This window comes from Falco naumanni, chromosome 7 (genome assembly GCF_017639655.2).
Source record: "Falco naumanni isolate bFalNau1 chromosome 7, bFalNau1.pat, whole genome shotgun sequence".
NCBI classification, from domain to species: Eukaryota; Metazoa; Chordata; class Aves; order Falconiformes; family Falconidae; genus Falco; species Falco naumanni.
Window position 1 is genome coordinate 45165752 of NC_054060.1, and position 26691 is coordinate 45192442.

The 26691-nt window shown below is 44.2% G+C and overlaps 1 protein-coding gene across 6 annotated transcripts in view; it reads right to left on the reverse strand.

The window, feature by feature from the left end:
• Positions 1 to 23455, reverse strand: part of TSPAN18 (tetraspanin 18) — a 124679-nt gene extending 101224 nt beyond the window's left edge. For 2 of the 6 annotated variants that reach the window (XM_040600322.1, XM_040600317.1), the window contains exon 1: positions 22731 to 22871. The gene's annotated coding sequence lies outside the window, so the exon portion shown is untranslated. Of the gene's footprint in view, positions 1 to 1097; positions 1194 to 22717; positions 22872 to 23399 lie in introns of those variants that run through there. The other 4 variants (XM_040600320.1, XM_040600318.1, XM_040600324.1 and 1 more) reach the window with 4 other exon arrangements.
• Between the last annotated feature and the right edge of the window lie 3236 nt (positions 23456 to 26691).

Here is a 26691-nt window from a genome sequence, read left to right on the forward strand (position 1 = left end):
CTTCACAGGAGAGGGGATCCAGCCTTCTGATCATCTTTGTGGCTCTCCTCTACTTGTCCCAAGATATCCATGTCCTTCTACTGTTAGGGGCTTCAGAGCTGGACATAGTACTCCAGGTGGGGTCTCACCAGAGTGAAGTAGAGGGGTAGAATCACTCTCCTTCAGCCTGCTGGCCCTGTTTCTTTTGATGCAGCCCAGGATCTGATTGGCTTTCTGGGCTACAAGCACATATTGTTGGGCCATGTTGAGCTTTTCCATCACCCTGAGCTCTAAGGTACTATGTGCAAGACAGCAGTTTACTCACGTCCATATATCTCTACCCGCTATTACAAAAGAGACACGGCACAATTTCCTTCTTGTAATAACAAGGCTTTGGCCAAACCAGCCAACATAAATTCCTCATCTTCAAGGAGTGCCTAAGTAGCAGGATACACCTACTAGCTACTGCCCAGGTAAGCTTGCACACACCACCACCCCCAATTTTTGCACAGTTCAAACCAGCCATCATGAGAACTTGAGTCCTCTTGAAATGTCACGTTTAGGGTACACACCTGCTGATGTGTGACAGAGTTTTGTTGTTGTTGCTGTTGGTTTGGGCTTTTTGATTGTTGGTTGTTGCTTGTTTGTTTTTTTAAACACTATCATTGTGCTTGTTCTTTGTCAAGTTATTTGTACAACTGATGCAAGCTCAGTAACACAGATATTCCCCCTCACTCCTAATTCTGTTCAGAGTGGTTTAATAGCTCCCTATCTGCTTGCTAGAGGCTAGAACAGTGAGCGATAGCATTAATGCATGCTCTCCTGGATCTTTACAGGCTTAGAAATCACTGAGCTTCACACCGCCCCTGGCCTCACCCAGCATGGCACTGTCTCATTACACAGCGGTGGTGTAAGCAGTCTTTGCCACCTCCTACCACACACCAGAAAAGCCACAGACCGAACACTCCAGCCAGCAGTAATACTGAACAAAGCAAGATGCTCACAAGGCACTTCCATGAATTTTTGCATGCCTTGAACCAAGCTGTTTGGCTCCTGCAGAGGGTTAAGGTCTCTTAGACTCAGTGTAAGTTGGATGCTTTTCACTAACCAAAACAAACCTCGTGCTGGCACAGTTCATGCACGTCCCCGCTAACCTTCACTGCTGGGTGCTGGGCTCATCTGGGTTCCCTTTCTATCCACTTTTTCCTTACCATTAATCTCTGTGGAAGAGAAGAAGAAATGGAGCTGAAAGACCAAAGATTTGCCTGGTTTATGGTTTTTAAAAACAAAATATAAACTAAACTAGAAACTTTCCCATTAACCTGTCTCCAACTTGTGCTTTAAGGGACTTGTGACCCCCTGCAGAGAATTCAAACTGACCTAATGTTTCTGATGCTCTCTTATTCTCGGAACACAATTGGGGCAGAGACATCTGCAATAATAAATTAAATAAAGACGTTGTCTTTCATATCTTAAGTCATCATGTGGGCCCTAAGCCTTGGAAAAGCAAACTTCAGCGCGTTTCTCAATTTAACACCCTAAGAGCCGGTGACTTTAGATATGCAAGAAAATTTCATACCTCAGAAAAAATGTCTTGCTTGATGATAAGCGTTTTAAAGATTATCTAAGAAGATTAATAGGATTATTTGATAACATGTTCTACACAAGGCAACAGTGAGAGGAAAGGCAACCTTAGCAAGGAGGACCAACACAAAAGCAGCAGAAAACCAATCAAATCCATCAAGGTAAGGGTTGAATAAGTAGGCTTAAGAAAAAAACAAAGTGACAGAGTGGATTCAGGACTAGATAAAGACGCTTCATCATCACCTCTGCAGATGAGTCATTTTCCTCTTGGCAACATGAATACTGAATTGTATCAACAGCATCAGGACCAGCTTTCCACTCAGATCTATTTGGTATGTCTCTGCTCTTTCCAGCCTCAACAGCCCAGTCAGAAACTTTGACTGACAGTGGCATACATCATCATACTATAGTGACCTTTGGTACCCACTGCAAAGGAGACTCATCCACAGGATGGGTTGTTGATTTAAAACAAAGGAAAAGCAGACAGAGTAAGCACGACACTGCCAGGCTATCACTCGCAGTGATGCAAATAGAAATGCATTTTGCAAAGGACAGCTCTGAGTTTAGGCAGAACCAGAACTGCTATGCAAGAGAAGGCTGGAAGCAAGGAATCAGAAATAGGTCTATAGGTAAACTTTACACCTCTGTCCTGCTTGAAAATGCAGGGCTAAGCCTGCATAAACTCTACCTTAATCAACACTTAACTGAGGATACAAGTTATGTAGACAACTAAATGTCCGACTTTCAGTAGAGACCAGGTACACTGAAAATGGCACAGCAGCCACAGTAAACAGGAGAAGCAAGAACATGTTAAAACATTTTGTCTTCCACACGGGCCTTAATGTCAAATGCAGCAGTTCATTTTGTGACCTGCACAGGCTCACCAACCCATTTCTCACCAGTCATCTCTACCACAGCAACAATTGAACCAGGCTGGACTGAACTGACCACATCGCACCGAGGAGCTCCACACTTCTGTGGCCTCTTGTGACTCCTCCTTACCTGAAGGACATCTAGCATTAAACACTCTAAACTGGCAAGTGCTTGCTGCCCTACACCGATGTATCTCACTCTGCCTATACAGAGACTCTGGTATATCAACCTTTAGAATGCAGTTCATATGTTTTTTAAATCAATCAGAATCCCTAAGCTCTTACAGAAGGAAACCAAAAATATTACTGCCAATCACCCATCAGACCTAGAAGCCTAGGTGACTGTCATACATTAAAGAAATTAAAAGGCTACATTTGACACAGTATATGCTATCTTCCCATCCCTATTTTGAAAGGCTCTGATTAAAGCACTCCTAGTATCAAAACCGGATTTATTTCAGGTTTTGCGAACAACAGCCTTGAGCTGAATGCTGCCAGCCTGCCTGCAGCCTTTGCGGAGATTAGGTTATTACCAGCCAACTATGAGAATCTTAAATCCAGTATTAATCCTAATTCCCATTTAACCACATCTTCATTGTACAGTGAAAGCCCGCTGTGCATGAACTTGCACATGCATTCTTCCATGTGCAATAATCTGTGTCAGAAATAACAGATGCTAAACCTCATGTATGTTTAAGAAACACATTCTGACCTTGGTTTCCAGAAAATCCCAGTAAAGGAGAAAGACTGGAGCTGGCGAAAAGAATGGGCCAAGCTGGAATTATTTCCAGGAGATGATGGGAATGGGAATATTTCCAGCCTAAAAGCTTTTAGCAGCCAATAACAGGAGATTTCAACCCTGGTTTGGAAGAAAACAGGATGTGTAGTCAAATCACAAGGACATAGAAGCATCTGTGACCCTGACCCCATAATGCTGCAGCAGTGCTGCCAGTGTCACATCCCCAGTACCAAACCGCTTGGATGATAACCACTAGGACTGCACAAAGCACTGCCCATCACCATGGTCACATTCACTTTGCCAGGATCAGTTTCTGAGGGCAAAAGATTCAACATTTCCTCTGAGCAAGCCCTCGTTCCTTTCTCCTCCTAGACGTTCCCAAGCCAGCATGCCCCATCTTGCCAGCCTCAGCTGCTGAGCCCCTGGGGATGGGGTCAGACCAAGGCAAGACCTTCCTACTGCCCACCAGAGCAAAGGCACGTCCTGCAATTCTTCACGTCCAAGTTGCACTGACACAGAATCACTACAAAAGCTTTTGCTAACAGCTAGCTCTTCCTATTGTAAATGCAGGGGAGCCAAAGTGCCATCCTGTGTCCTTTCCAACATTATTTTACACCAACTGCCTTTCAAACCCCATTTATGGCAGCCAGATTAGGCATGTCTTCAGCCTTCCAAGGCCTGCCAAATTGTCCATGGGCAAGATCAGGCCATTCAGTACCTCCTGGCATTCCTAGGCAAGGTACCAATCCTAGAAACAAAGCAGCTGAAGATGAGAACAGACTGCTGCTTGGTCTACTATTAAATGGGGCAATTATAATTCAGTTTTAAAAAAAAAAAAAAGTTCTCACATATTTAGAAAGACCTCAGTAATGTTTCCTGTGTTTAAAGCACACAGATTCACTGTAGATGAAAGGAACCTTTCAGGAAACACACTCCTAAGAGAACAAAAACGTGTTTGGCACCACTGCCTCTTACAGACAAGAGGACCTCCCTACTGGCAAGGGAGTCAACATCTGCTGGAAAAGGCAATTTATTTTTTTTTAAAGTAGGTACAATAATTGCTGAAAAACTCTATTTCCATCAACTCCAAATCAGCAGCTTGAACTCCCCAAACTAAAAATGTTATGAGATTTAGGGGCAATATTCTTTAACTGAAGGCATATCTAGATCTTCTGTCTGCTTGCAACTCGGTATTACCTATTGCTTGGTCACCAGGACAACCACGTAAAGGCCCCAATAAAGTCATGGTACACTGGAGTAACAGGAGGCTGTATATCAACTGAGCCATGGTAGCTCCCTGAGATGTGTGCATGCTCATCTCCTGCAGCTGATGCAAGGTAATTTGATTTAGCAATGATAGAGTTCAGCTAAATTGTATTACCTTTCATTTGCCATGGGCTAAGACCACACACATGGACAATAACCACAGCTCATCCAACAGCTGGTAATTTGACTGACTGCTAGGCTTCTGGAATACTGCAGACTGGTTCATATGCCCTTTTTGCCTAACTTTAAGCCAATATTTGAATGAAGCACTTTCCCTTTCCCAGAAGGTGTCCTGCCTATCATGCTGGTGCATATCCTGGGGCAAGGTGTCTTCAGTCCTGGGAATCTAGAAATACAAATATTCTTGGTGGAAATAATTGCTGCTACAATGAAGACTGAAATCTCAGAGCATAACACCTCCAACACACCAAATCTCTATTTCTTGGATAGGAAAGCACACATATATCTAGTCTGAGCAAACAGGGAACTTTCCCTATTTACTGTCATGGGCTGGATCTCTTAAGACCCTTCTCACCTCAGAAACATAAACTAGTACGTGCAAACAAGGCAACAGCTGTGAGATAGCAACTTGCAAGTTTTAGACTGTGGTTTCTGACAATAAGCATTTCAGCACTCCTCCTTTCCTCATTCAACCAACAGAAAGGAGAATTAGGGCTTTTAAATTATGCAGGTAATTAAAAAAAATAAAAGGAAGAAGCCAGAGATTCCTGTTCTATTCTGCATGAGAATTACTCTCCCAAGGCAACCCTAAATAAAACAAACACCTGCACTGCTGCCTATCAAGGAGGGTGACTGAACCGAACCCCTTCCAAAAATACCCTTCATGGACCATGCCTGCATATCCCGCTAACCCTTTGGCCAGCCCAGCAACCTGCTTCACAGGCTCATCCAAAAGCCCAACTCTAAATGGCATATTCCTTCAGAAATAGTAGAGGATTTTGTTTTGCATTTGTGTTTAATATTTAATCTGCAGAGATTAACTGCATACTTAATCACAGAAGCGACATTGATATGTCTCGTACATGCATTCCTCTGTAAATTCTACTTTTCCCACTGCCAATACCTTCTTCTTCTAGCATGGAATAAGGGGTTGTGGTGGAAGTATGCAGCTCAGGCTCCCTTCTCTTCACACATACAAAAAACCAAACAGGAACTGCAAAACAGTTGCACAGTTTAAGATTTTTGTCTGTAAAACAACTACGGACACAATAAAAGCCATCTATCTATGCATACAGTCCTAATTTTTCACGATTAACCAAAATATACTTAAATATTAATAAATTTTTATCTATATAATACATATAATTAATATACTTAAATATTAATACTTAAAATATTAAGTAAATATACAAGAAAACAAGAAACTAAATTAAAGAACCTCCAAGTTACATTTTTTTCTCCCCCAGTAATCACAAACATTTCAGGGGGGAATAATTTCTTATTAAAAGGTATTGTTTGCAATACCTAAAGCCATCCATTAAGAAATGTAAGAATCTGAGAGGGATAAGTCCGGTGAAAACAGCCTTTAAGTATACATGAGATCGACAAGCAGATTGCAACTGTCCGTGCTGGGAAAAATACAGGGGGTGGGGTGAGAATATCTCTTCCTTCTCCCAAGTATATAAATATACACACAGTGTCTCAAAATAATACATTTGCTAAAAGCCACACAGGAAATCATGGTCAACACACATACTAGAAAACTCACACACCCCAGTGCTTACTGTATTATTCACCAGCTATATCTTCATATCATTTAGAACAATCCAAGTCAAAACAGTTTTCCCCAAAATCAATTTCCCCAGCATCCTATCCAATCTAGTTTAGGATGCCCCAAGCAAAGCAATACCTCTTCATACTCATGCCGAATGAGAAAGGAAAATCCTATTCCACAGTCTCACTGCTATCCAATCCTTTTACCTTGCTTCATCCAGCGTCCTCCCAGTACCAACCCCAAACAGATCCCTGCAGCAATCCCTTTTATACTGCCTGCCCTTGCTCTTGACCCCAGGTGGTAAGTCTTGGCTATAAAATGGAAAACACTGATGCTTTTAAGATATGAAATAAGCTGGCAGCTAATATTTAACAGTAAATATGCCTTAAAAAAAATTAAAAAACAAAACATTGAAAGTTCATTGAAACCTGAAAGCCACAACCCTAATGGCAAAGATAACCCCACAGCTCAGTGATTTGGGCTCTCCAGGGAGCTGAAATTGCCTGGCTAGTCGTGATTAAAAAGATAAGCACAGACAGACCCATTGCTCTAAGATATTTCAGACCAGCTAAAGGAATGACCGAGTCTCATGGGTTTAATAACACTCACAATTTCAGTTATTTGTGTCGCCAGTTATCCAAGTATTTACCTGGCTCCAAAGCAGAACATGAACAGAATCTCTGTAAGAGTTGAATGAGATATTCCTAGCATGTCGAAAACCTCAGCCCCAAACCTAAATAAATGGAATAGAAGTTCCTCACAGATACACATAGCATCCCCAGAGGACAACGCCTGCTTGCCTCCTGTGCAGACCAAACCAACCCAGCTGCTTTGGGCAGCAACAGCAGCTTAGCCAGAGCGACACAGAGCTACTTCAAATACAGTATCTGCTCAGCATCTGAGAATATCACCTCAGCATCTCATCTTGCTGCCCAGGTCACAGCTGCCACATAGCAAACATAGAAAACACTCCGAGATGTGCGCTCACCTAAAGCCCACCCCTTCCCTTGTTTAGCATGGTGAGGCAAGATAGCCAGGAGAATCAGAATCTCCTTGATGAAAAACTAGGGTAAGCAAACAGAGAACATCTGCACTACTGTAGGAGACTTGCATTCAACCTGCCACAGGCAGGATGATCCATCCTGTCTCCCAGGGCCCTCAGGTATGTTCTTGACTGGATAAGTTGCTTTGTCAGTGGCAGAACTCCTTGTGCCCTGGCAGCCACACAGACCTCTTGCACAACAGAGGCATCCACAACTCTGGGGGCAAGGTGCCCATCCCAAAAACCAGGTGGGGAAGGACCAAACCTCCACACAGCTTCCTGAGTCACCCCAGAAAGGGGCTGCAAGAGTCATCCAGCCAGAGCAACCTGGTTCCAACTTCACTTTGGGTTTTTTGGGTGAAGGGAGCTCCTTAGCCCTGTGCTAGCCTTTCCTGTAGGATGTTGGTTACCTGGCTGACCTACACCACACCTGCAGATGAGCTCAACTGAATGAATATATTATATTTAATATAAATAAATGAATGATATTTATATATGTGTGTATTTATATAAAATAAATATCTTATATAAATATATAAAAATTATTTATATAATTAATATAAATAACTGAATGAGTCTATTCTGATGGGTGATGATGGGTGCATCATTCTTCCTTATTACTGGGAGAAGTTGTAGTTAACAGATGAAAAGCTACTTTAAACTTAATTTCTGGCTGGACTGTCCTTTTGCCATTGAGCAACATTATTCTCACCGCCCCTCCGACAGCTTCATATGTTGAAAGGGTTAAAAAAGACAGCAGAACCATTAGCATTTTGATAGCTTTCCACACACATATAGCAAAAAGTCTTTAAAATTCATTGCATTGAAATAATCCTTCGAGTCTAGCATTTCCTCCTCAGCTCGAGGCAACCAACTGGTTTTCCTCCCTTTAATACCTTAATATAAAGCTCCAAGGAGTTCCAGGCTAGAAGTCTCAAATATGCTGAAGAAAAGCAGAGTCCTGAAGTTCAAGAGAAATCATGTAAAGTGTCTGGGGTTTAATTAAGAAACAACTATAGGGGCATCAACTTAGATACTGCAGCCACCCTAGAGATCCTGACTTCTGTAGATCACAGCTCACAACACATGCACACACTGTTTTCCTTCCAAAACGCTGAGCACACACAGCGCCCCCCCGGCCCACCCACCCCCACCCCCGAATTTCAGCTGCCACAGAAGGTGAGCACCATCTCTGAAGAATGAACAAATTAAAAACCTTGACCCTGATTCAACACAAGCTCAGGGACTTGAGCGCTCATCAAGATCAAGGCTGAATTTTTTAACACTATTACAGTCTCAAGAACAAAGCTGCGATTTTTAACTGCACAATTGGCGTTAATACTCAGCAGCTCCACACCTGTGCCTGGGAAGTTTTGGGGTTTTTGGGTTTTGTTGGGTTTTGTTTTGTTTTGTTGGTGTTTTGTTGTTTGGTTGGGTTTGGGGTGTTTTTTGGTTGTTGTTTTTTTTTATTTTGTTTTGGGGGGGGGGGGGGTTTGTTTTTTTTTTTTGTACAGTGTGTGCCTTTTTAACATCTCCAGAGCAAATCACTTTCTCAAGGAAGCACCCAGGAGTGCCTCAGGGTAGAGAAAGCAGCCATCTCACTTTGTGGCTTTGTAGGATTGCTGCAGTGGAAACAGGCAAATGTTTCAGGACCACATCACTGCTCAAATACTGCTACATGGCAGGACTCGAGGAGTCACTAACTTGTTAAGGACTATTAGGCTTGACTAGAACCTCTCAACAAACACCTTTTTGGGGGTAAACAGTCTGAAAAAGCCAGTCTATTCAAAGAAAAATACTTGTTACAAACCTGTGCACACTTCTAAGAATTTAACAGGTCAAAAGTTGACATTCAGAAGGCAAGAGTAGTAAGTGCACTGCAGTACAATGTGGAAAAAAAAGAGGTTCAGATCCCAGGACCACAACCTCTAGTCTCTCATACTCTCATGCATATCCCAAACCACAAAATACTGACTATTTTGGCAGAGGTAAGAATTCCCACTGACCCCCCTAGTCCTTCCAAAACTTCAGAAGATCTTTGTTTCTGTATGAGAAACAACTACACAACCCTCCCCTGCTTCCTGCGCCCCCCCCCCCCCAAAAAAAAAATTTAATTTACAGAGAAAAAGGCGTTCTATCCAAATTTAGTAAAAGCACAATTAACACAGTCAGAAGAAGAGAAAGCCTTTGCAACGTATCACTGAGCAATACAGGACATTTGGGTACAAGAGAACAGCAAAGCCAGCCATTTATTTAGCTAAGAAAAATCTTCCAATAACACTGGAAATATTCCCTTCCCATTTTTTAAACCTGAGATATATTTTAAAGGAGCAAAATTTTGATAGGTGCTATGAAGGAAGAGTCACTGGCTCTTCCTTAAAAACAAGATGTCTTATTTTCTGGTCTGTTACAGATTTCCAGTGATACCCTCAACAAATCATTTGGATTTCCCTTACATCAGTACAATGGGAATTGGTAAACAGGATTCTCTGCCTCAAAAAAATCCTTTTGCAACCCTGAGATGTTCAGATAACATGGACCACGTGAACTCAATCAACAAGTGGCAGATAGTTTCTATTTTGTGTCACAGTGATTATCTGCCAGAAAAATTCTGAGCACCGGACTCATTCTGGTAGGCTAGTTCAGATGCCTGCCCAATCTGTTCACTCAAGCACACTGCACTGGATCATTATCCACCAGTCAATCTCTGATTCATGTCTGGGAGTACACATACTGTAACAAATGCTACTAGCAACACGAATCCTCTTTTGAATGCATTTACAGCTATTAGAAGGGTGAGAAAATTACCTTATCACCAGTTTCTACAACTGCATCTGTTTCACAACCTCCTTGCTAAACAACAGTGTATCAGAACAAATCCTTGCTTTACTAGACAGAATTCGTGACAGGGAAAAAAGCTCAGAGAGAGTAGAACAGGAAAGGGGAAGGAAGTGACAAATCTTCTCCCTGCAGAGTTACCTACAAAGCTGCAAGACAGCCAGACTCAGACACTCTTACATTTAATCATATTCTATTTTAAAAAATCAATGTTTGGTCCCAGTCCATACCCTTGCACTTTCATAAAGAATCAAAGATTACAGCTGGAGATTGCAGCTTCATGCTAAAGGATAGTCTACAGGCGTGATCTTGTAGGATACTAAGGGAAACAGATCCACTACATGGCTTCTTCTGGGCTCCTTCAGCTTTAAGTGACCAGTCCTAGACTGCAGCATTGAAGACCACAAGAATACAGCTCCAGCCACAGAAAGGATTTTGCAAGTCAGTCTCAGGGAATACCTGGGCATGCAGCCTTGGTCTGGGTTATGGCAAACCCTCCACAATGCTAGCCTAGTGCAGTCTGTCCCTTCAACAGGAGGACTTTGCAGCACAGCTCAATCAAACATCTGAGTTCTCAACTTTCTGGAACTATTTTCACACTACCCTGATGTTCTTCAGTTCTCCATCCCTGATTCAGAAGAAGAAAAGTGTGAAGTCTTAAATCAATAGCTTTCTTTTCTCAATAAATATAATTAAATGTACAGAATATAGACATGAAATGGATGCAAAGAAGTCTGGTTATTCACTGATACAGAAGATGCAAACTGACTTTTGTGGGCAGTCTAGTCCTTAAAAAGGTCTCGCATAATTCCCAAATGTCAGCTATCATTAACAGCACAGTCTAAGCCTCTAGTGAAAAGCAGCAGCTTACCTTCATCCTCCTGGGGATCTAAGGAACCTTAGCAATCAGCATCTTAGAGGTTCCTTTAGATGTTCCTTTAATGACTGTAGCCAGAAGAAGCAAGAGGCAGAAATCTACTGATATTTCAACCAAAGACAGAAGACTTAGACTTGATAGATTTAAGAGAAATATTTTTTCTTAGATCAATTTTTTGTGAAAACATATTGAGAGATTAATGTCAGCTAATATTTGACAATAAGTATCGCCTTGCTATCACCAAAAGCCACCATAAAAGCAAGGCTTAGAGCGTCTTTATTTGTTCTTTCCAATGTTCCATATCTGGGGTCTGCATCTCTGCCCGGGGGGCAGGCACACTGGAGCTCATCTCACATCCAGGAGTGCTTTGACATTATACTATTTCCAGAGCTGACTGTGTGTAGTGGATTCCTCTGTGCTGCACCCATTAAAGATCCTGGTTCTGGTTCCCACTAGCTCAGCCCTTCTGCCGCCCCATGCTTCTGTGTGCTATAAACACACCTTATGCCTCCTACTTTAACTTGAAGAAGAAGGAGGGGTGAAACCAAAAAGGCAAGCTCAGACTCCTCATGTACCACAAGATGAACAAAAGCCTTCTTAAAACAGGTTAGCAGACTATCTGAGGATGCACTTGGCTTCTTGGAAACAGGAAATTCCCGTTATTTAAACCTCAAATACACAGCAAGGGCCTGGAATGTTTTGCCTTTAAGAGGAGTGGTTTGTCTTTCTCTACGCAATGATGAAGTTTCAAACCCCAGCCTTCCTGCCACCCCCCCGGTTTTAAAAGCAGGGGGAACAAAATACAAAGGAAAGGCAGAGCGGCATTCTTATATGATCATAACTGGCATGTGTACCTCAATTTTGCAATCCCACCTTTTACAACAGAGGGAGCCCCAGAAAGCTCCCTCAGCAGCCAAGCAGCACACAGCACAGCAGGATTAAGGAGGCTGAGCCGCTCTGGAACAAGCAGAGCCAGGGGCTTTGGTGGTGCAGAGAGAACCCACAGAGAACAAATGCCCTGGCTAAGCACACACCTCACTTATCCTGGCTTTTTTCCTGTTATCGCCTCACTCTCCAAGGGGAGTTAAGAAAGGCTGAAGAGAGGACCACTTTCCTCTCCTCTCCTCTCCATAAAACAGGGGGAGAGAAGAAATGGGAAGAAAGAGATCTATTACTGAAACCATGGGTTACCCCTGCCTTTGCTGATCTCGCTGCAATCAAACCAGCAGGAGAGTGTTTCATCCTGTTCCAAGAAGCTCCTCTCTTGCCCTAAGCATTATTTTTCCTAACCTGCCCAACAATAATGTCCCAGGCACAAACATACCAGCAGCGCTCAGCCTTATTTTGCTTGGCTGCTTAAGGTGCTTTTCTAATAATATTCCTCAGAGAAAGCAGGGACTCAAGGGCTATATAGCCTTGTACAACCTTGACCCTGCCAAAATACACCAGCAGTGCTTCAGGGTCAGTTGCTCTTCTGTGACTGACATGCTGATTATTTTGCCAAGACAGCAAGGCCACTAAAGACGTAAGGACACCTTAGCTTAAATTTCTCATCCCACCATGTTTTCTGAGACTTAAAATATTTTTTCGTTTCACATAGGGATGAAGGTTTGGAATCCACCTTGGAATCCTTCATGCAAAACCCCATGTGCCCTAGAACTGCAGTCCTGTGGCTTGGTCATGCATTTCTGGCAGGTAGGAAACCTGCTTTCAGGACCCTGTTCTGGATTTGTGACAGCATAGGTGAAAAACCCAAACCACTTGGCTGCTAACCAGCATCTCTGCTTTGACTAAGAGATTCTATCCCAAATGTGAGAAATTCACCCAAGGAGAACTGAGTGAAGACCAACCCTTTCCCACAAGGCCATACTGGTTTCAACAAATCAGCATTTTCTGCAGGCAAATTTTTTCCTTGAAAAACTCCCAGTCAGTCCTAGCCTCAAGTGGTAAGTAGTGTGGTTTCTGCTGAAGATACAAGCCTGGAAGCAACCCACATCCAGCAGAGAGGTTCTGCTTAGGAACAGCTCGTCTCCCCTAAATAGGGCCAAGCCAAAACCGTGTAGAAGAAACAAATAAGGCTTCCTGAAGTTTGCCCTGACACTTCAGATTCTCTCTTCTTCTACTAAATTAGTAGCTTGTATTATTAAACAGAGGAAAGGAGATGTGGTGGGAAAGCCTCACACACTGAATTCCTGTTTGCTGTATTCATTCCTTAGGCTGTGATTTGAGACAGTAAAAATGTTGCTGATGTCCAAAAGAACATGTGCAATATAAGCTTCAAAGGCTAACCTGTACTTTATGTGGACAACTTCACGCACTGGGGCAGACAGTATCTTTTTCTTCTGTAACTCTAAGGAGAGGTAAATCTGTCTGAAGAGGGAATTAAAAGAAAACATATAGTAATATCACAGATGTCTCTCACAGTTTGTCTTGCTGATTTAAGACACTTCCTATGAATTGGCTTGAAAGCATCTCCAAAAGTACAGCCTTCTTAAACTATGTTCTCCAGAAAAAATGCTTTTCCCCCTCTAAACACAGGATTTTAGATTCGATACAGGATTATCCTATATAGGTCACTAACACTCTGTGGAAACCTGTGTAAGAAGGGCTATTTAGATAGATAGCTCTATTCCCACATTAATTTTTTTGGCTTCTGTTCCTTTATTGCTAAGAATATTTCAATTGAAACAACATCTTTGTGCCTTTGAGGATCTCTGCTCCTGCTGCCACTTCCCTACCTGGAGCTATAATCCTGTGCTTGTCACAAACCCAGTCACTGCTGCAGAAGTTATTACAGCTACAATCTGCAGATTATAGCAACTTTTAATAGGGGATAAGCAGCAGGAAAAGGTGAGTTTAAGCAGCAAAGAACTTGCTGGTTCAAAGAGCTCTATTATTAATATTTATTATTTTTAAGTGTTCACTGAGTGCTGTAGAAGATAAAAGAACAAACTGAAAGCAAGAACCAAGGAATAAAGTTCATATAAGATGACACAACGGGAGAGCATAAAGCATGAGTGTCTGGGGAGAAGGGGAGCCAAAGAAGTAGTAACAGCAAGGGAAAAAAGCCACACCTTTTATCAACAAGATGTTCCTAATAGTACGAAGTATGAAGAGAATTAAAGAATTCCTCAGTGTCTAATCAGAACCGTTCCCCATAGGGGATCTTCTCAGCATTATTACAAGGCATTGGCATATCTTTAAAGACTGGAGCTTTGATCATAAAAAGCAAGTATGTGGTGAGGGGGGATGGAAAAACAACAAAAGGAAATGCAACTGCATCACCCTGTGGTATGAGGGCAAAATCCAGCCCTGGACAGACACTTTACAAAGTTCCAAGTAAATCCAGGTCCTCCATTATAGGCAAATTCCTCTTCTTTCCCACAAACCCTTTGCCTCTGCTGCCCTAGAAGGACTCACAGTTGGTACTTCTCTTCCCTAACAAAGATGTAAGCTTTTGGCTTACAGCACTTGAAACCTTCACACTTTCAAACAACAGCCCATGATGCTTCACAGTTCCAATGCACTTTACCAAGATTAGCTAACAAGAATGTTCATCATACCCACATGCTGAGGGTACTGTCTTCATTTTCACAGCTGGTGAAACAGATGCTCAGAAAAGCGCTTTCCCAGAGCCAGAGAGGCTCTACAGCAGGCCGATGGCAGTGATGCTGGCAATTGCACACCTCTGTTCTGAACAGTAAAATCAGTGATAGGACTTGGGAGTGAGAGTCCAGTCCCCCCTCCCAACGCCCTCTGCTCCCCAAGGCCAGCACAGAGCTTCAAAGCTGTTCCCAAAGAGCATCATGTTACAGAAATACTACAAGAAATCCACTACCAACTGAAACTTGGAACTGTCTGCAGCAGCATTAACAAAGAAAATTAATGTTTTTAGACTAAACTCTGCCACTTCTCCCGCCAAGCTGTCCCTGCTGCAGTATCAAAATATGAACACACAAAATGCAAAGCATCAAACCTTCTCCATTTGGGGGGGGAGACACAGAGCAAAAACCCCCTAACTCTTAATCCAGCCACTCTCCGGGGAAACCCTATTCTTTCTTAATCACATCAGACTGTTATTCCTGACTGATGCTTCCCCTTAACATCCCCATAACAAAAGAAGAGAATCTGGTTTTAATTGGCAAAGCATCAATGTAAACTGAAATTCTTATCAGTTTGGAAGGGTTTTTTTCAAGGCTGTGAACCCAGAGTCATTCATCACATCAGCAAGGTATTACATTGTCAATTCTCAGGCTGCCAAAGCAAAACGTAGGTCAAAGAGATGTACTGGTGCTTCCAGCATTGTGCCTCAGGCATTTCCAGAACTAGCTCTCAGCTTTTCCGGTATCTTATTCTGAAAAACATCTCGGTGCAACTCTAAGATCCCTGTTACATGTCTGTGCTTCTGCCATATTCCCATCAGAAGCAAAGGCTTTGTTGATCAACAAAAAATGAGTGCCTCATTCTAAGCAGCTCCGAGAATCCCCTCTGACATTAACAAGAACAAAGGGCAGTCAGAAGCAGTTAAGAAATACATCGGACACAAAGTCCACCCCTCTTTAGAACATTTTGAGACATTCAATCCTTTATTCTCAATTACTCCTTACACATGTCCATTGTGGACCCACCACATTATTACCCCTACTAAGCCCGACCAATTATTATCAGCAAGACTGATATCAAAAAACATTCTGTTTTCAAATAGTTACAGAAATAAGTACATCAACAACAGTGACAGTGACTCCCATTCCAAATCCATTGAATTTCCATACCACTATCTCATTTACCTTGGCAACGGGTTTTGAGAAGTTCATCTGAAAGGTACCCACAGGTCCCGGAGACTTCCATGAGAAACAGGTTCTCAGTGGGTCTGAGAAACCAGCCCAGTACAGGCATAAGCGTCCTCTGTACAAGAAGATCTGGTTCTCTTCGCTCCACAAGAAAACGAGATGTGCCATCAAGTGAGCCAAGAACAAACCCTGTCATTGCTTTCCCAGCATAGCGTGTTCCAGTTCAGTGCCCTGTGAGGTCCACGTCTCAAGAACAGGCAAGATGCCAGGCAGTTCATTTAGACCATTTTTTCCTGAAGAAGTGTAGACACTTATTTAGTGCAATCCTTATTACTCTAAAACTCCCTCCTCATAGACTCTCATACACCAAGCTTTTCACAAGGAGTAAATATAGTAACTGTTTCCATAATAACATTAAAAATACCCCAACAGATTAAATTCAACAGATGAAACAGGGCCATAAATATGTATGTCTAGCAACATGACCAACATCACCCTTCCTCAAACTGGGCATTTAGCCATGAAAAAAAGCTGCTAGCATTACAGTTTTATTGCTGAGCCTTATGAGAAGCATAAAGCTGCAGAAACAGTCAGCACTGTATCCGTGCACAATATAGACAATCCGAGGTGCAGCCAGGGCCTCTGAGCCCCTGAGCGCCTGCCAGGCTGTGCCTCTGACCCACAATCAACAAGTCACCATACAGTCCCATACCCCATTCCGTTCATCTGTTGATGGCTTTCCAGACATCTGGGGTGGCACAAAATGTATTTAAGTCTCTTTATGACTCAAGTGAAAAGTCTGAAAGAATATGAGCTATTATTATCTCTGTTATACTACGTGAATTTTCACATTAGCAGCTTGATTCAGTTCCACTTTCCCAGGATCAACCACCACTGTAAGATTTTGTCCTGACACTAACTTCACAGATGTCAGAAGTAAAGAGGATACTGGCTATACTGCTTCCAGAAGACTAACTAGGGCAGACTCCAGATCACACTAGCCACCACAGACACTCCAAGAAAGTCCCTCTCTAACATGGCTATGCACCAACTAAATGAGGGAGACGGAAGGGCAGGAACAGAGATGAATTCAACACAGTCAATCAACAGCTGAGCAGAGCAAACTCAGACCTAAGCCCTAATCCACAAATTCATGCAGCCCCTTTAATATTCACAAAACCAGGCATATGGATGAGATTCTGTATCAGCACTGTTCATTTAGTCAAAAGCATCCTCTGTTTCTTCCTGAAGTGATACACTGTTCTAAAAAAATGTGAACTTCATTTGGGTTTAAGAACTCACTCTTCTACAGTGACCTTACAATTTATTTCTCAAGTAGTTGGAAACTTCCATTTTAGACCAGGTTTATTTAGTAAGTATATAGCAAAGGGAACATCCTGATGCCAAAAGAAGCCCCAAAGGACAAGAACCCCCAGGGACTCACTAATCCTTGGAATCCTTGTTGGAGGGACTACACAGACAGGAGGAATGCTGCGCAGAACAAGACTCGTACTAAAATCCTGCGATAGTCAAAACCCCACTTCCACCATCTCCAAGGACAATGACAAGATACTGGTTTTGGTTTTCTTTTGACTGAATTTGGTAAAGGTAAACTGACACCACATGAATACCCTCAACTGTCATGTAATATGCACTGTGTATTAGCCCACCAAACATGAAGCATTCACATTAGGCATGTGGTCATCCAAAGCTTCTTGTATCAAAAAATGTGCAGAGGCAATTCAGATGGGGGGAAAAGTCACACATATACAACTCACCAGGATACCGAGCCTCTCTCCCTCTAGCCTGAGGAAGACCAAAGAAGTACAGCACCTCCAGCACAGCTCCGCTGCCCTGGAAGAGTACACGTTGCTTCTTACAAACTCTGGGAAAATGGAAATACTTCAAGCCCATTAATAGAGAACAGGAGGTGGCAGAGGTGCAGAAGCAAATCCCATTTGGGGTCATTTTGTAAGAGTAAAATATTTTTATCATTTGTTTCTTTAAATCTTTTCTGTGCAAAAATGAATAAAAACACACTGACGAACTGGTTTACTGCTGGTGTGGTTAACAAAAGAAGATCAACACAACACTTTCCTATAGCCACTTTTTTTCAGTCTCAGACAATTTATACTAAATCAGCGCATGACAGACCTTTACCAATGCAGAAACGATAAACAGCAAAGCAGCTACTAAACACTCCAAGGCAAGACATTAGAGAGGTGGAAGAGGAAGGAAAAAAAAAAAATGTTCCATCAACTAATTGGTGGGCACTGAATTCACCTGAATCCTCTGGAACTATGGGATAGGATAATTCACGCACCATTTTTGAAACTCAAGACTGTAAGAGCCATGAAAAGAAAATAAGAAACGGTGTAGGGGAAGGAACAGACACAAGGGGAATGCTGAACTGTGCAGTCATGAGCAATAGTAGGACCAAATGCAACGCAGCTGTCACATCAGCGACCATTGGAAAGCAAAGCTCTAGACATCTGGAACATATGTTCATATGAAATACAATTAAAGTCCAGTAGTCTTCCCAGTGCTGAGAAGTGATGGGACAGGAGGGGACAACACTAAACATTTAAGGAAGTTTTAAAAGGAATAAGCATCTTTGGGAAGAACAGAAATGTCTGGAATGACTTTTCTTCCTTCATTTGCTACTTCCATTTAAGATTAACAATCATTCCTAAGGAGAAAAAAAAAAAAAAAAAAAAAAAAAAAAAAAAAAAAAAAAAAAAAAAAAGAGAGAGATGGGGGGAGAGAGAACTCCTAATAAAAAACTTAAAAGGGAACGAGCGATTTCATATCTCAAACAGCTCACTCCTATTCATTTTGGGGGAGAAATACACAGGCTTTGTCCTTTCATGCAAATGCACTACTTGGTTTTGGTTTTGAGTCATTATTTTAAAGTGAAAACTAAAGACCGCCACTTCTGAAAGCAAGTTACTTTCCAACCCTCACTGTACTACTTGTGCTTTTCTCTCAAAAAATACAAGCAAAATGGATCCAAAAATCTGTCCCTTGCATTTCATTGGTAAGTCAGTTTAAGCTAAACAAACAAACAAAATAATCATGCTAACATTAGTCACAAACTCTTGAAAAAGCAAAAGTAGGGATTATCTTGCAACAACACCCCCAAACAAGGACTGCATCTGCAGCCTTAGCCTTACAGGATTAGCAAGGAGTATAGATATTTATCTGTTTTTATCATAGCTCCCAAACAGACCTTGGACCTACTACCACCTCATGCAATGACTCATCTTCAAGATGTCAAGAACTATGCACTACCTCACAAAAGTCTCCGAATACAAGTTGGACCACCATCTGCTTATTTAGATACCTTAAGCCTCAGTTTTGTAGCATCTGAACTTCTCTTTTCAAGTCCTTCCTCATCTAAGACCCACGGTCTCATAAATCCAGTAGCTTCTGTTCCCAGAGCAGTGGTGTCTGTTTTCCTGCAGCCTGGTGAGAACAGACAGGGCTCAAGATAATTAAATAAAAACACAGGAACTGCATTATTTATTTTAAAGGAAAACATGTTTTCTAGGAAGAAAGTCCTTTATTTGGGCAAATCTGTAAGCTGTTTATCAGCTTAAACTCATTATCTGCCCATATGGTCTTAGCACTGTCGGTTTTTTTTTTTTTTAAAAAAAAAAAGGGTATGCACTAGCTGATGAAATGTCATCTGCCCTTATGCCAGAAACTAGTGTTTTTGTACTGACGTCAAATTAGGATCCTTGCCACAAGTGGAGGGCTACCATAAGGATAGTCATAATATTTTAATTATGAAGGGACCTTACAGAAGGCAGCAAGAAAGGCAGAGGCAAAGTAAGAAAACCCATTCACAAAAATACAGTCACTTAATTAACTTTTTGCCTCCTGTGCTTTAATTCTTTTTGTCCAGGGAGGTGGAGTGGGAAGAGAGCATCCTAACTGAAAAAGAAAATTTAAAAAAAAAAAAAAAAGAGGACAGGAGAACAAGATGCTAGAGCCAATAAACACACATCAAAGCATGAGATGGCTTTACTTCAACTGCCTACAGTATTCAACCTGGGATAGATTAAGGCAAGATAAAAGGTGTTAAGAGGGAAAATACTACCCCTACAGCAGTGCAGACCCTCCCTCCCACTTGCTCAGCACTAATGCCCAGAGAACACCAAGATTCCAGCCAGCTCTGTTGTGCTGAAAACAACAAGCGCACACGGTAGACCTAGTTTTACAGAAACCCCAATCTGTCCACCATTGTCTGCTGGTGTGGACTAGCTCCACACAGTGAGGTGGCTTGAAGCCCTTCCTGCTCCCCCGTTGAGCTGCTGCAGCAGAGCAGGAGCTGGGTTTATTGATTCTGTGAGTCACAATTAGCCATGGGACACAGGACCAAAGGTTTAGCACAGGACATTAAACCTGACTGTCTGAGCTGTCAGCTTGGTTATTCCAAGGAGACAGGAACAAATTGAAGTCACAGTAACAGATGTTTCTCATGTTTTATGAACTGCAATATTATTCCTGGTTACAGATACAGTTTCTGCCTTTTAAAACAGACCTGCAAGGCTGCATGCATGAAATTATTTGAATTAAACAATACACAGGCAACTTGGCAAAGGACTTAAGGATAGCTCAGCATTTTCATACACACACAATGATTCCCGTTCCCCTTTCGCCCAGCCCCACCCTGAGAAGTAGAATACATGTTAAAGCAGCCAAAAATGAGATCACACCAAGATACAGTCATTCGTTGCCATCAGCTGAGGAGAGGATGCAAACACTCAGACCACTTCTCTTGTGAAAAAACACACTCAGCCTCCTCTTCTTCATTTCCACTGTGGGTAAATCAAGTTGCTGGGATCCGTTCTAAGTTTTAAGCAAGCCTGGAAACGGAAGACTGGTGTTCTTCCCAGGATGTCTTACCCTTACACCTCAGGGGGAATAAAGGGATTTCCCCATAATTTACAAAGGAAATCTGAAATACTTACCCTGTGCGCGAAAGCCACCCCCAAGTTCATTTTGCTCCTCCGGTACCTGCGAGGCAAGCGGAGGGGCGGCCGGCGCTACAGAAGCCGGGCTGGAGCCAGGCTGACACCGCACGGCAAGAAAGCCCCCTCGTGGAAACTGCCAGCATCACCCACCGAGCCCTCGCCCCCCCGGCCCGGCCCGGGCAGCCCCCGCGCGCACCCCCGGCTCCCCGTCACCCAGGGGATCTGAACGGGTGGTCCATCTCCATCCAGCCCTGCCCCGAGGGTGTCCCTGCATCCCTCGCAGGTCGAAACCCACGACTCAGGTGGCTAAGCCCTTTGTGGCAAAGGTCTGCTTTGCAGAAAGGGTGGGACAATCAGTAGAAATTTTACCTTGGTTTTGCTGGCAGTCTGCAACATCTCAGAAAAGTTCAAGCTCTTCCTTTCTTCCTCTCACCCTGCTATGCTTAAATTCATGGCAACTGTATTGCATGATATTTTAGCTTAAGCCAACAAAAGCTGTACCTCGGCCACAACAAATACAGAAACATTAACTGCCTTCTAGGGAGGGTCAAACATTTGAATCATTTTAACATACTACACAAACACTTCAGCAAAAGCAGATGATAATGAAGCACATCTGCACATTACGCTACAGTCAAATTTGAAAGATTCCCCCCAAACTATGAAAAAGATCCAGAACGTGCCTATTTCTCCCATTGACTTTGCTATCGTGCTCTCAATTTGTACACTTCTGAGACAGAACAACTGCTGCTCGTTCACAAAAGCACTAAATACCAAAATAGGTGCTTGACTGGTAGAATCCATCAGACACTTGGATACACCCTGTTGAATTAAGACAACTCTTTAATAACTCTACACACTTTTAACCCACTAATAAAAATCCAGGGCGAGCCTGCACTCACAGTTTGCTACATATTCCCAGCCAGGCACAGAGCCATCTCCAGCACGCTTCTGCCCAAGTAGCTTTGGTAGCCACTGGCTATTCAGTGAAATACGTGCCTAGAATCTATTAATTGTGTTCAGATCTTCTTTTACTATAGAAATACAGGCAGTAATCAGGCTGAGCTTAGTAACTGCTGAGAGAAGTGCTAAAGAAAAAAAGGAAATTACTATTCTCAGACTTCACAGAAAACCACCCAAGTACAATGCATCTGGAAATGCTGTTTGCTCACTCACTAGAACATTTCAATACAAAAGTTATGATAAAACTTTAAGTGCCCAGCTGCAGAGTTTATAAAACCCACACATCTCTGTGGGCTGGTACCTCACTAACGTGTTGTTGCAGCTGTAAATCTCGATTAGAAAGCGGGGACTGGCCCAGGGTGGCAGGACTGCAGTTTCCCTATCAGCCAAGTGCGAAAGAGAAAATTCCTACCGGACCAAAGTCAGAAGCATGGGCTGCTCTCCCACCTTCCTCATCCAAACTTCGGGGCGCGGGGGGAGAGGTGGGTGGCACACCCCGAAACGCTACAAACATAAGGCGGAGCGCTCCCAGGCACAGCCCCGGGCACCCCGCGGCTCCTCCACTTGCCTTTACAGTATGAGGGCTCCCGGGGTGCGGGGTGGGTTTATAAAAGGCAGAAAAACCGAGGGCAAGCTCTGAGCCACCCGAGTACCGACCACGAGAGGCTCCCCGGGGCCCGATCCCGGAGACGTGCTACCAGCGGAGCGAGTTCTGCTGGCTCGGACTGCGGGGGCGCGTCCCCCCCAGCCCTCTTGCCGGGGAGCGACCCGGCAGCCGCTGTCAGGCGGGCTGGCACCTCAGCCCCGGCAGATTCGCACTCCCAGCACCACGCGGAGCCGCGGCGCTCCCGCACCCCCCGTGAGACAACGCGGCGGCGGGGGCGGCGAGCCCCCTCCCGGGGGTGTCCCCAGCCGGCATACCCGCTCGCCCCAAGGCACCGGGAGGGCGGCGCCGTGCCAAGCCGGAGCCGGCACCCCTGGCGGGGGAACGGGACCTTCGGCAGGGCTGCCCAAGGAAAGGCTGCCGCGCTGCCGGGGCACCGAGAAGCGAACCTCGGCCTGTTACCTGCCGGCGACCGCAGCAGGCTCCCGCGGCGGCGGCTCCCCGGGGACAGACCGAGCGGGCGGGCGGGCGGCTCCCGGCGGCGCTGGGCTCCCACTGCCGTGCGCGCCCCGTGCCCGGCAGCCGCGGAGCGCCCCAGCCGCCAGCGCAGCCGGCTCCACCTCCCGGCCGTGCCCCCTTCCCCGCCCCCGCCCGGCCCGGCCCGGCCCGGCCCGGCCCGGCTCAGCGCAGCCCCGCCCGCCTCGGCTCGGCCCGGCCCCGGCGCCTGGGCGCGCCCCTGCCCGGGGTCCGCCGCCCCCCGCGCCTCCCGCGTCGCCGCCTGCCCCGGCCCTCGCCGGGGAAGCTCCCGGGTGGCTGGGCCGGCGCCGCCGCAGGCAGCCTGGGCATGGGTCCCTCGCTCGGCGTGCCGCCGCGGCGGCGCGGCCGTTTCGGGGGTGCGGGAGCGGCAGCCCGAGGAGGGCTGTCCCGGGGCGGCCAGCCTGGGACCCCCGCGCCGGCGGTGAGGCCTGAGCCCGCCCGGCGTGCAGGAGGCACCGAGGGAAGGGGCGCTGCCGGCTCCCCGCCTGCGGGGTGCCCCCCTAACACCCCACGGGCTGCTGAGGCGCCGGGGCGATCCCCGGGGTGCAAAAGAAAAAGAAACCGGGAAGGTGGGAGGTCACTTGTGACCGGTACCTTAGTGGCAGCTGCCTTAAGGTACCAGCTGCCTAAACGCATGCAAAGATCTGTCGGAGAAAAAGGCTTTCAAAAACGTGTGCCAAAGCAAATGAAGATCCCATATTTGTGACACGGGAAAAGCCAACCCTCCTAAGTCCGGTTTCCTAGGGAAATACGTCTCTGTGCGTGCCAATAACTTCTGATCCAGTTAAACAATTTTAACTGTTTGACAACTACAAACTTCAGAAAAATAGGTAACTTCGTAGAAGAGGTTATCTCTTCTATGCCTCTTGCACATAGGACAGCTGTATCCCAAGTCCAACAGCATTCAACAGACACCAGGTACTCTACAGAGGGGGTTCAACTCAGCTAACCCCTATGGAACCCCCACTTCACTAATCCTGATGCCCAGAAAAGTACTTGCTGGGTTGGAGGGAAAGAAATTGAGGGAGGAAAAAGTGTGCAGATGTAAGGCTGTTACTCTCAGTTACAATCATTAGCTCAGGAGCAAGGGCATGAGTTAGTACATCGGGCGTTGTACTCACATATAACAACTGAGAGAGCAATCCTACAAGGGCCAGATCCTGCAAGTAGGTCTATGCAGATGTGTCCTTGTGCTGATAAGAAGTCCTGTTTATTTCACGATGCTCTGCAAGATGAGGGATGCAGATCTGGACCCCCAAAGCTTATTAGAAGAACAAGAGACAACAGGAATGTCTAATGGTGCAGCACAAAGGAGAAAAGTTGTGCTAGCGTCTCTCTTTAAATCTCTGCTAATGCCTCATGTATCTGGTAATGAACAGTTATAAGGCTCCCCAGGTGCAGATATTTGTTGGTGTTGGCTTTCTTTTTTTTCCTAACCTGATATAAAAATAGGGAGATAGACATAGAATTTAACAGTTATGGTCCCAAATCTATTTCTGTGTAACAGCAAAACTAGATTACACAACCAGATTGTATTTGTAATATATGTTTTGTTATAGTCTATTGCTTAAGACAGGCAATCATTTCAAGGTCTGATATTTTCTTGTAATGTTTGTGCCCATGTTTTTCCATTTCTCTTTCACTATTCATTTATTTGTGTCACAGCATGATCCTACCTCTCCTTGGTCTTTGTGGCAGAGTAGGGGATTTCCATTTCTTTATTAGACACAGTTTGACACGAGGTAATAGTCATGTTCCTCATTTGATTCCTTTGCAAAGGACTCAGAGTGCTATTTTCCAGCAGACTGGCTTGTCATACCCCTTGAGCAGCAGATCATGGTTCTTGCAGGCGGAGATTACATTTGTGCTCTGCAGACCTGTCAAACTGGGCTCTGTTTGTTCTCTCTCCACAATCCCCTGTAACAATCTCACACATTTACCCCTGCACTGTCACAGGACCATTTCAGGACCCCACATGCCAAGCAATTTTGCTGTGTACCTGGTGAACAGAACACAAAAATGTGTATCTGCCTAGCGGCCCAACTCCTACCCCTGTTTTGTGGCCTAATGCACAGATCTCATGCGGACGGTTTCTAGGAAACTCAGTGGTCTTAGTCCTGCCCAAAACACCACAGTTTTAAACAGCTCCAGATTCTATAGATAAGACACCGTCCCTATCAGGGACACTTGGCATTTTTACAACTGCCCCACCCCCACCCCCTTCCAGTGACGACATTATTCTAATATTTTGGAAAAAAGTACAGGGCAATGTACCCTAAGACTTATATGTGTTTTCTGTTTTCCATCCTGATTCTATGAAACTGTTTTGTAAATGAACAAAAGTCAACTATATGTGACCCCAGCTTTCAAATCTTCCACATGCTCGCATAGACACAATAGTGCTCTTACATGCTCAACTGTGCAATTTAAGGGGCCGCTATTGAAAATTAGCTTCCCGAGTTTATAGTGCTTTCACTGTCATGAAGGAACAGCTTTGTGAATCCCAGCCAGCACTGAACTGAGTTTTGCATTTAAAGCTGGGATTTACATTCTTTGTTATGTGTAAAGGATATAGTATATCCTCTATGAACTTAAAGCATAACAACCTTGATTAAAACCAATTTTATGATAGATAAACTTGTGAGAGGGCTTTTTTACTTCATTTCTGAAAAATACATCACGAAACTGAAATCAGAACAAGGAAATAGTTCCATGGTTTAGCCCAAAACACTAAAGCTACTTTTTCCTTTTCAGAAGTGCCTAGAGCTGCAGCCCTCCAACTGTCCCTTAAATATTACATCTTATTTATCATAATCCAAATAGTCTCTCCATTACAATTCTGGTAGGCTTGAGTTTTCAGAAGCAGAAACTACAATGTTGGGAAGCCATGAACAAATTGGGGCAGGTTCCTCACCAGTGTAACTGTATGGATTATGAGATAATTGAATTTCACTCCATACAGCTAACCCATTAGTTAGGAACCCTTTCCTGTCTGTGTTTCACATCTCCGTTCTCAACTTCACAGTTTCCCTATTGCTTCCTTCCCTGGCCTCCCCACCTCTCCTCCCACTTCCTTTGCCTTCAGACTGCTCCCTTTCCTTTCTTATTATTTTCTCTCAGTTCTACTAACATCTTTCCCAATTTAAGGTGAAGGTGGATAAAGCAGGAATCCAACTACAGTCCAGCTTGGCTGTGGTTCCTAGCACTGGACTGGCACACAGCACAACTCATTGTCTAGGCAGATGGGCAGAAGGAAACTCTCTGGCATCTGTGTGCTGGAACCTGAGTATCAGACTGTTTCCAGCTAACCATGGCACATTCCTGGAGCAATCTGTGCTCAGTAGAAATCACACCATGTTACTAACTCTGCTATGAGACTGAGTGGCACTTCTGAGAGCACAAAACAAACAAGGTCTTAGCCACAAAGAGCTTAAGATGACAAACTGACTGTCTGAACCTTATCACCTGCTCCCGGACAAAGACAGCAAGGTAAGCAATCTTGTTTTTCCAAAATGTCAATCACTTGTAGTGCTAACCGAAATTACACTGATCAGTATGCTCTCTCATCTGCATCAGACTTGCTTTCCCGGGGCCCCTCCATCAGGCCTGGGAAAACAGCATGAGAGGGGGCAGTTGATGCACTGATAGTGAGAAGCTTGTTCAAGCTTCATTATTAAAATCATAATTAAAAACTTGCCAGTGTATTTTTCAACCCACTTTTGCTTTCCCAGGCTCAGTTGGGAAAACTGAAGCTAAATCATTTATGAGTTGGTTTCTTTGTCAATATCAGCATTTCCCAATCATTTTCATGCAAGCAACAACTGACATTTTGGAGAAAAAAATATCACAGCCCCTCATACAGCTTTGCCATGGTAATACTATTTTT